The sequence below is a fragment of the Lynx canadensis genome, chromosome A1 (genome assembly GCF_007474595.2).
Source record: "Lynx canadensis isolate LIC74 chromosome A1, mLynCan4.pri.v2, whole genome shotgun sequence".
Classification (NCBI taxonomy): Eukaryota; Metazoa; Chordata; class Mammalia; order Carnivora; family Felidae; genus Lynx; species Lynx canadensis.
The window spans coordinates 119446607-119456111 of record NC_044303.2 but is presented as its reverse complement, the minus strand read 5'-3'; the positions used below and the strand labels follow the sequence as shown (position 1 = coordinate 119456111).

The 9505-nt window shown below is 39.9% G+C and overlaps 1 non-coding gene across 1 annotated transcript; it reads left to right on the top strand.

The window, feature by feature from the left end:
- The first annotated feature begins 865 nt into the window (after nt 1–865).
- LOC115526368 lies at nt 866–973 on the top strand. Its single transcript, XR_003972595.1, has one exon. It is a non-coding gene; the product is annotated as a U6 spliceosomal RNA (small nuclear RNA).
- The last annotated feature ends 8532 nt before the right edge of the window (nt 974–9505 follow it).

The window sequence follows — 9505 nt, the reverse complement described above, 5'->3', positions numbered from 1 at the left end:
TCAGATTCTAAGTCACAGGATGCAAAGTGATGGGCTAAAGACCAAATCTGGCCCACAGATGTATTTTATTTGATCCACTGTATGTTTTTCATGGAATTAGTTGCCAATATAAAAACTCAGGAGAGGGGCGCCTGGGTGGCGCAGTCGGTTAAGCGTCCGACTTCAGCCAGGTCACGATCTCACGGTCCGTGAGTTCGAGCCCCGCGTCAGGCTCTGGGCTGATGGCTCAGAGCCTGGAGCCTGTTTCCGATTCTGTGTCTCCCTCTCTCTCTGCCCCTCCCCCGTTCATGCTCTGTCTCTCTCTGTCCCAAAAATAAATAAACGTTGAAAAAAAAAAAAAAAAAAAAAAAAAAAAACTTAAAAAAACTCAGGAGAATGCACACAGAACCCTGGTTTTCTCCCCACCACCCACCTTAAAAAAAAAAAAAAAAAAGATCTAGCAAATTGGACTTATAATTCCAAATTGTAGTGACAACTAGCTGGTGTTGAAGTTCAAAGTCCCCTGACTGCCTACTTTCACATCAGAGTCTCCCACCCCTGCCTGTTTTCACTCTGATACTGAAGAGTTTCAATTAGCTGTTCCTCATCATCCTGCATGATTTTCTTTTTTACAGCCTGCCCACCTCATCTATTTATTCAATTTCTCTGGGCCCTGTGTGTAACTACTGTCTGAAACAAACATCACAGGTATTGTTGTTAAATTTCCATCCTTGTGGCTGAGAGTAAACATGCAAGTGTTCCCATTGTGGTTCTACCTTCATTCCACATTGGGGGGCTGATCACGTTAGTTCCGCTGGAACTTCTGTTTGCATGTGGTCACTGGGGGGGGGGGGGGGGGGGTGGAATCAGAAAAAGGACAAGTTGTGTGCCTACTTCAGCAGCACATATGCTAACATTGGAACGATACAGAGAAGATTAGCATCACCCCTGCACAAGGAGAGAAAGGACAAGTTGAGGGAAAGAATCACTTATTTCTGTGACTCTGTATAAGTAGGAGGAAGACTAATCCAAATGTGTGCAGTGTCCATCAATATAACAGCACATGTTGTATATTTACATATACAACTAGTGCTATATATACATCTCTGTGTATAATCAGACACAAAATCACTTATGCTGTCCCCCAGGACCAAGTAAGGTTTGTTTTTTTTAAGTTAATTTTGGCTCTGCAATTCTTTTATTCATTTATCTAATTTTTTTATGTACTTAGGTTGCTTTTATTACCGTTGAACTATTATCAACATAAAATTATAAATTAACAGCAAAATGTATAGAGCTTCTGCCACATTTATATCCCAAATACATTGACAATTAAATACAAAGTAACACAAACAATAAAAACCAAGTGACTAACACCAATTTAACATGGTAGTTGATGTTGCTTTGCTGAAGTAAGCATCAACCAGGACACTTACTCTATGATATGGGTTCTCGTGATGAGATCATACTGTACAAGTCCCTAGTACCTTTTCTGAAATCCTTGAGGCAAGATGTAATAGGGAATTTTGAGTTTTTCTTATTTTAGAAAGGGGCATATACAATAAATGCACTAATACTTTGTAACGTGCTATGTGACTATTCATAGTAAATGGGATAATTAAAACTATAAACAGCCTTGTGTGGGTCAGGTTTCATACCTAATAAGTGTATCACAAACTTATAAAAGATGGCTGGATCATTTCGCAAGTTCTCCAGCCTCAAGAGAATTATTTAAATTCAATGATCTAATCCAGGAAATAATTTAATTAGATTAGAGTAACTAGCCCATGACCCGCAGCCAGAAAGGAAACCAGGATGTTTCTGCATGGCCACCAGAAGTTACAGAATAAATACTGTACTTATGATAAATGTGTCCCTTAAGTAGGTATAGACCATATACAGTGCCAAACTATAGGTTAAAATAAGTACCCAGAGATAAATGACACCAATGTCTGGACTTAAGGAACTCCTACCCAGTAGAAGAGACAGTCCTGCAAATGAACACCTGAAAATTCCGTATAGTGAGAGTAACAGTACATACATATGGAAAATCCATATTGATGCCCTAAACAGGAGGAGATTGGGGTACACCTTTTTTGGTCTGTGATACTGGTGTCTGAGTGGGTTTTGAAGGATGAATAGGAATTCACAAGACAGTGGGATATTAAAATCGATCTAACCTTTTAGAGACAAATGAAATAATATTGTAGAGGGCACTTGAGGAGAAATCAATTTTCCTTTGATGTTTACCAGCTGAATCATTTATAGCCTTCTCTGAGCCAATGCCCAACCTAATGTTAATGATCTCCTGCACCAGTCATGAAGGTTGAGCACACATCAGTTTGTGGCATCTCTTTTCTCTTAGTAGGGAAGAACATGCAGTTCTTAGGCCCCGCTTTGGTCCTACTTGCTTTCTAATATTGAAAATGCTAAGTGAACCAGATTCTTATCTATTTATTAAGACATTTGCTGGGTTGTCTAAGGCATGTGGCTTCTCCACCCTTTCCCCTCCTTCCTGTAACCCCCCCGACCAGTTCCTGTCAGTGGGAACTTGAAAATGATAAACCTAAATCATTGAGGCTGTTGTAACTCTTGAACTTTTCATCGATCAGCCTCCCTCCAAAGGAATGAATTCATGGGAGTAATTCCTTCAGTGCAACGCGGAACCTCTGCTGGTAGCTGGCTGGCATACACAGAGGGCTCCCAAGCACAGCCCAGATTCATAAGGGTCTCCACTGAAGGACTGATGATTAGCATGAATTTAAATAAAGATTCTCTAAGTATCTGTTCAGCATTCATTCATCAGAGAGGCAGAAAACTGCATGGAGGCTGGGCAGGGAAAAAAGACCTTGGTGGCTGCACTCAGTCTCACCACTAGTATTCCAAATGATCCCCATACTTGCCCTCTCTCTACTGCAAAAGTGAGACCCCACAGAGAGATGGGACCAAGTCTTTTAGAAGGCCATTCGTCAATCACCTAATGTGACTATACATGTCCCTTGGAAATCCTACGCCTCATCCCCAAGCAGTCCTTAGAATAAAATTCCAAATTTATGCAGTAGACTACTGACTCCCGGAGAGGAACCCAGGAAAGCAGAATTGTCTTCATATTGCAGTGCCATTTGGGTGACCTTTTCAGTTGGCACCTTGCTGCCATCCCTAAAGATCAATCCTAATCTCTCCTAGAATTCCATGAAGAGAGCTTCTGAAGAAATTGAGAAACCCGCATGAACGTTTCTATTCTGAATCAAACAGGCTCTTTCCCAAACCCTTGTAAGTTATTTCTGAAAAGGGAATTGTGAAGTTGATTAATCTCTTTCAGATTAATCTAGGGACAGAAAGATGAGCACATCAGCATCCTTGATTCACATTCTAGATTTATCACTGGGCATTGCGGTTTGACTGAATTCCCAATGTTAAAATGACAGGTGCATTATGGTTTTTCCCATGTTCCTTTAAGAAGCTCAGCTGAGTGATGTGTAAAGTGTCAATCCTGCCCAAACGGCATGGTTTGGGGGGCTCAAGTCATCATGAGAGGCAAGGGAAGGGCTTTTCTTGGTGATGTATTCACATTACAGCAAACACAGGGTCTGGAGAGCTGGTGTGGAATCTGTAATGTAATGTCTGTGTTTTGTCATCTCAATCAGTGTTCATCTTACTGCTCTCCTTTACAGTTTGTGGTACGGTTCCCCTTCACCACATGCACACCTGTCTGTGCAAAAGGCTTGCATAATACAGAGTGTGGTTTAAGATGTGTGAAAACTTCATCCAGATCTTGGGAGATTGCCCATTTGTCTTTGATCTCAAAACCAGTCAAGGGGAAAAACTATGTCTATTTCTAATTCTAGCCGTATGCAAGTTAGAGAGAACTACATCCTTACAAAACAAAGCTCAAGAAAAGGAAAGAAAGATGAACTTTCTTTACCGTACTTTGTCACAGATTTTTCCAGTTGAAGCATGTTTTCAATCCAGAGTGGTGTAAAAGAAGGCAGGTGTAGATATGGCTGAGGACTGTGTATGAATGAAGCAAGGCAGGAGATTCTTTGGTATGCTGGAGAGCAAGAGGGGAGGGAGAATGGAGCAATCAAGAAGGTGAAATTTTGCTTTCGACAATGGGACTCTTCACCAGAGTCCCAGTGCAGATTTCTTGTGAAAACCAGTCAACAGGCTGAGTTCTATGCATGGCTGTCACAGAGCACAAATGCAACAGTGTGCAAGGGCCAGCAGAGGCCAGAGAGGAGTTAGAAGGAAAAATGAGGATGCCTTAGGGACTCCTAGGAAAAGACAGGCACCACTGCAGGCCATGTCACCAGAGTCCAGGCTGAGTTTGAACATATCTGCAAGACTCAGAGGCTTCTAGGCTGCATTGGAGCTTTCCATTCAGTAGGTCATAGAAAAACATTGCAAAGTCCATAACCCATCATCTGAACACAGAAGAAAAAAGATACATTGTAAAGCAAACCACCAAGTGATGGATTAACAGCATTATACATGGAAAATACCTCATATCATAAATCATCAGTATCCAGGGGACCCAAGTGTGAACATATCTGTAGATAGACTTCAAAGAATTCCATGAATACCCTGAAATTATGTGCAAAATGTTATCAGTGGAAGTAGCTAGCATTTATGGAATATTCACCATGTGTTATTGTGTTTAACGCTTAATACATAATTATTTCATGCTCACAACAACTCTGTAAGAAAGAAACAAACCTGAAAATCAGGGACTTTGAGCTAACCTTATGAAGGTCACACTGCCAGTGAGAAGCAGAGCAAGGTTGTGAACTCATGTCAAAATTATTAGCCTGCAGGCTCACCTGGGTCCCAGTAATGTGCCCTCTGAAGTTTGCTTAATCTAGAGTCGATTTTGTTACCATTTCAAAAGTTTTCCTATACAGAAAAAAAAGGATTAGAAAAATTGATTGATGGGCCTACTGGGTCTCAGGTCCTGTTTTCCAGGGGCCAAAACATTCCAGGCACCTTCGTGTATCATACTCCATTCCATCATTGCAAGGGGTAGAAAAAGCTCCATTTGACAGTCAGAAACACTGACTTCAGAGTGATCAAGTCACACTGCTTTTGGTAACTGGAAGTGAGTTTGCACCCTGGTCTTCTACTCCACCAACCTATTATCAGTTCCAAAGGAGCAGTGGAAGACTTTCCAAGAGGCCATGCTGGTGGACTCTTGAGGTGGAGAACAGTCATCCAGAAGGCAAGTTGTTACATTGTCATGAGATCCATCAAATCAAATTGCAGTTTGAATCCTGCAAAAAAATAGGCCTCAAGAGATGTGACTCTATTGTTGGACATAGAGACCCCTAAAACACACACAAGCACAACAAAGTCATTGGAGACTTTTGACTCTGAGCTTGTCAACTCTACTGACAGAATAGCCATCATACCTGTTAAGAACTTCAGAGTCACTGTGCCTGCCTGACCTTTATTTTACTTGGTTTTTACTATTCTTATAAATATTTGTATTTGAAAGCTATTAAATATTCAATTTCACTTGTTTTTCAATTGTATGTTGTGAACACTCTTACAAATTACTGTTATTTATACTAGCATTTCATTACATTAAAAGAAAATCCTTAAATATACCCCAAAAAGGAATTTTAAATAAAGGTAGATACAATGAGTGCTGGTATGAAAGTATCTATGGTTTGGGAAAAACTCTGTCCTTTTAAGGGCAGAAATCTATTCTGTATTCCAGACATATGAAGGATCTCCAATCAGGTATTTGATTAACTTAATATATTAGTTCTCAAAGTGTGGCCCCTGGGACAGCCACATCAGCATCACCTGGCAACTTGTAAAAAAAATACAAATTTCCAGTCTCCACTCCAGATCCACTAAATCAAAACCTCCAACCTACATTTTAATGAACTGTGCTGGTGACTCTGATGTACCCTAAAGCCAGATAATCACTAAGCAGTGTTTCAGTCCTGATGTTGTTATGTTATATTCCTCATTTTTATAGATCTTAAACTATAAACTCCAAGATAAGCAGTCCCATAACCTAAAACTAGAAATTTGGTCATCTAGATGTCCAACATCAAAGTGGAGATGAAATCGTTGGAAACTGGTCATGGAAGAGAATCAGGCACGTTCTGCAGGTTAAGTGGAGGACCATTGCGGTTTCTTTCTTTTTTTATTTCGTCTTCATTTTTAGTGCCTGTTGATTTTATGTTTTATTCTGTAGTATCTGGTTAAATGGGATAGAAATATTTTATTCAAGCAGTGATTTGACGTGGGATGACTTATCTATATAACCCTTTATAACATATCATCAGTCCATTAGGGAAAAAAGAACACAACCTTAAGTAAAAGCGACCTGCTGCTTCATTTTTCTTAAAATGTGTGTGCATGTGTGCGTGTTTGCGTGTGTGTGTGTGTGTGTGTGTGTGTGTGCGCGTGCGCGTTGTATCTTTATCTTGAAGCATAGATGGGGGAATGACTTCATTAGTTTCTTTGGCATGCCGGAGCAATTCATCTCTGCAGTATCCTGGTTTTCTAATGTCTATGATTGGGGGATAATTATTCTTTTTACTTGTTAATCTACAGTTCTCTTGTGATCTTGAGAATGTAGCCCATTAGTCATCATTGTTCTCCTATTGTACCTGCAAGAATTAGCCACATCTCTAGAGCTTCTACATTGGTATTCCTTTCTGGCAGAAGTAGAAATGCTTACCATTAGAACACAAAGTGGGCTACTACCCAGCAAAGATTGATTTATGAGAGCTTATAAATTGGTTGCTAGGCTTTCTGGATGGCATGCAATAGTAAGGTCCTTCAAGGGAAACTTAAAACACAGAGAATTGTTTTTCCCATTTATTCCAAAGCCCCTTGTACCAAGACACTGAATTGAGGCTGTGTTTGTTCATTGTAAATGTTTACATGCCCTCCCTTTGGTCTCTGAAAACCACGTGAAACCAATGTTTTTTCTTGACATTTATTCAGCAAACAGCTTATGTAATCAAATATGTATGCACATGTAAATTATTTAGAAGCTTAAAACTGAACAATTTTTAAGTGAATTGGTATAAGTGGTCCTTCGTTTTTAAACATCTCAACCAAATGATAAAGTTTCATCAGCATTCATGGGATCAGCTGAGCTGCTTCTTAGATTTTTAGTGGATGAACCCATCTATTAGAGGTAAGACTTAAAGTGTTTGAATTTTATTCTAGGTTCAGTCCTTTCCTTGTTATTCACACAATACTTATCATACATCCAGTCGACAAATATTTACTAAGATTCTATGATGTATGAGTCATTGTATCAAGCACAAGAGGTTTGGTAGTGACAGGACTGAGCATACCTTGAGGTCATGGCTCTTACCATCTGGTCATAAGGTAGAGATCATAATTGGCCCCAACATCCCTTTCATATTCTTCCTGGCCAAACCTTCCTCAGTCTTCTTTGCTATTGGGTGTGGAGTGTTCCTGATTTTCACCCATGAGTGCTATAGAGGGTGACCACAAATGGTGTGTATCATCCAGGTCTGGCCCTAAAGTCCTGACATGTTCCATCTCTGCACACACTTTTATGCTCTTTACATGTCTGTAACTAGTACACCAGGGAAGAACAACCCTGAAAGAGTTATTGCAGGTGATGAGAAGGTAAACTACTGGACATGATTTTGTATATGGGAGCTCTGGATCTCATGAAAGTCCCCAGAGACAAAATAATCTTTTCAGTCAGCTTGGTCATTTGTTAAGAATTATTTGACTTAAATGAAGGGAGACTCTAAAAGAGATTCAGCTGGGTACAGTGGAGATAAAACTACCATATAAGGGTAAGTTTGAGATTTTATAGACTAAGAAATGTAGTTAGTTTCTTTATTTCATTTGTATTAACACAGGAAGAAAAAGCTAGAGCATGAAAGTCAATGCAAGTGTTTCTTGCAATCTTAAATCCACGTGAGAATGACTTGGTAATTGGCTATGTACATGGTGTTTGAAATCTCTGTTACTGGGTAAAATAAGTGCTGTATTAAGGAGGGTCTTGCAGAATTGCTTTGGTTTCAAATAGAAGTTGGTGATTTTGGAGTCGCTTTGGACAATGGTGTACAAAGATGGAGTGGGAACAGTCTTCCGATGTCAACGTCAGTAGAGAATTTAAACAATAGTAAAACCAACTGAAAATTGGTCTGCTTTTTATTTTTATCATGTACCTGTAATTGTAAACCATGCCAGTAATAAAATAACCTTTTTACCAGGGGAAACTGCTCACACAATCTACTACTTTTTACATAGTCTACCCCAACCCAGTTTGATAACCTAGCAGGCATCTTAAGTATTTATTAAGAACTGTTTTCAAGGGCTTTCAGGGTAACAGGAGATGTGCCGTACCAGGTAATAAAATCAGTCTTTAAGAGTGCATTGCCCAGGAAAATGAACCAGAGGATATTATCTGTGGCCTGAAAAATGCAATCAGTGATTCCAGGAAAGCTTCATGCAGTAGCTTGTTAAGATTTTAAAAGGACCTGAACAATGTGATGTAATCAAGACACAGGAGAACATTCCATGCATTGCATAAATAGGACAACAAACTCCAAAGCTGGAGAGGTGAACCAAGAGTGGGAGATGACCTCAGGTAGAGTCTAGTAAACAACAGGTCCATCATATTGGTGCAGCTGCCAAAAGACGTAGACAACGAATCTCAGAATGTTTGGTTGTGTTGGAAGTTACCAGGTCCCTATGAGTATTAATACCACATGGTCAGAACAACGGTTGAAGAAACAACACCAATCATTTATGAATAGTGGTTTGGGGTAGGGAAGAAATTGGCAGAATCCCATCATAATTCATATGGAGCACAAGGTGCATATAGTTGTGGGTTATAGTTGCAGTTGTGGGTTTTTCAGATGATCAGTGCAGGGCCCCAGGACTCTGCACAGTGTTTGGTTTTCCAGCTGGCAGTTTTGTGAGACAATTCTGACTGTGTTGACCAGCCACCAGCAGGTCTGATACCAAGTCTCAAACAGTTTGACCTTTCCTTTTCTAGTTTAGCATTCCACAAGCTCTTGGTTTTAACCAGGCCTGTTTATATTGCTATAACTCGCTCAAATAAGCTGTCATTTAGGACAGACCCCTCTCTTGTGTGCCAAGCCAGGTCAAAGCATTTCCAAAGAGGCATGTGGGCATTTGAGAGTATGACTGCTTGGTTCAGACACCCATAAGAAAGTTTTGGACATGAGATGGGATTGAGAAAGATGAGCATTTAGTATCACTTAAAATAATGGGAACTACTTCAGTATCTAATGATATCTCAGTTACCATGGCATAAACCATAGCCCTCAAACCCCAATAAAAAGAAGAAAGTATTTCTACTTCTTATCCCTGAACTTTGTTCGTTAGTCCTTAGTGAGCTTTGATTTTGTGTGTGCTGCTATCATGAATAGGCTATCATTGTATTGGCCAATATAAAAATAGGAGACCAATAATGAAAGTGAGCTTTCTCGTAATGTGGTCCTTACCCTGCTACAAATACCTGTTGCAGTTCTTTAGAGTACATGTAGGA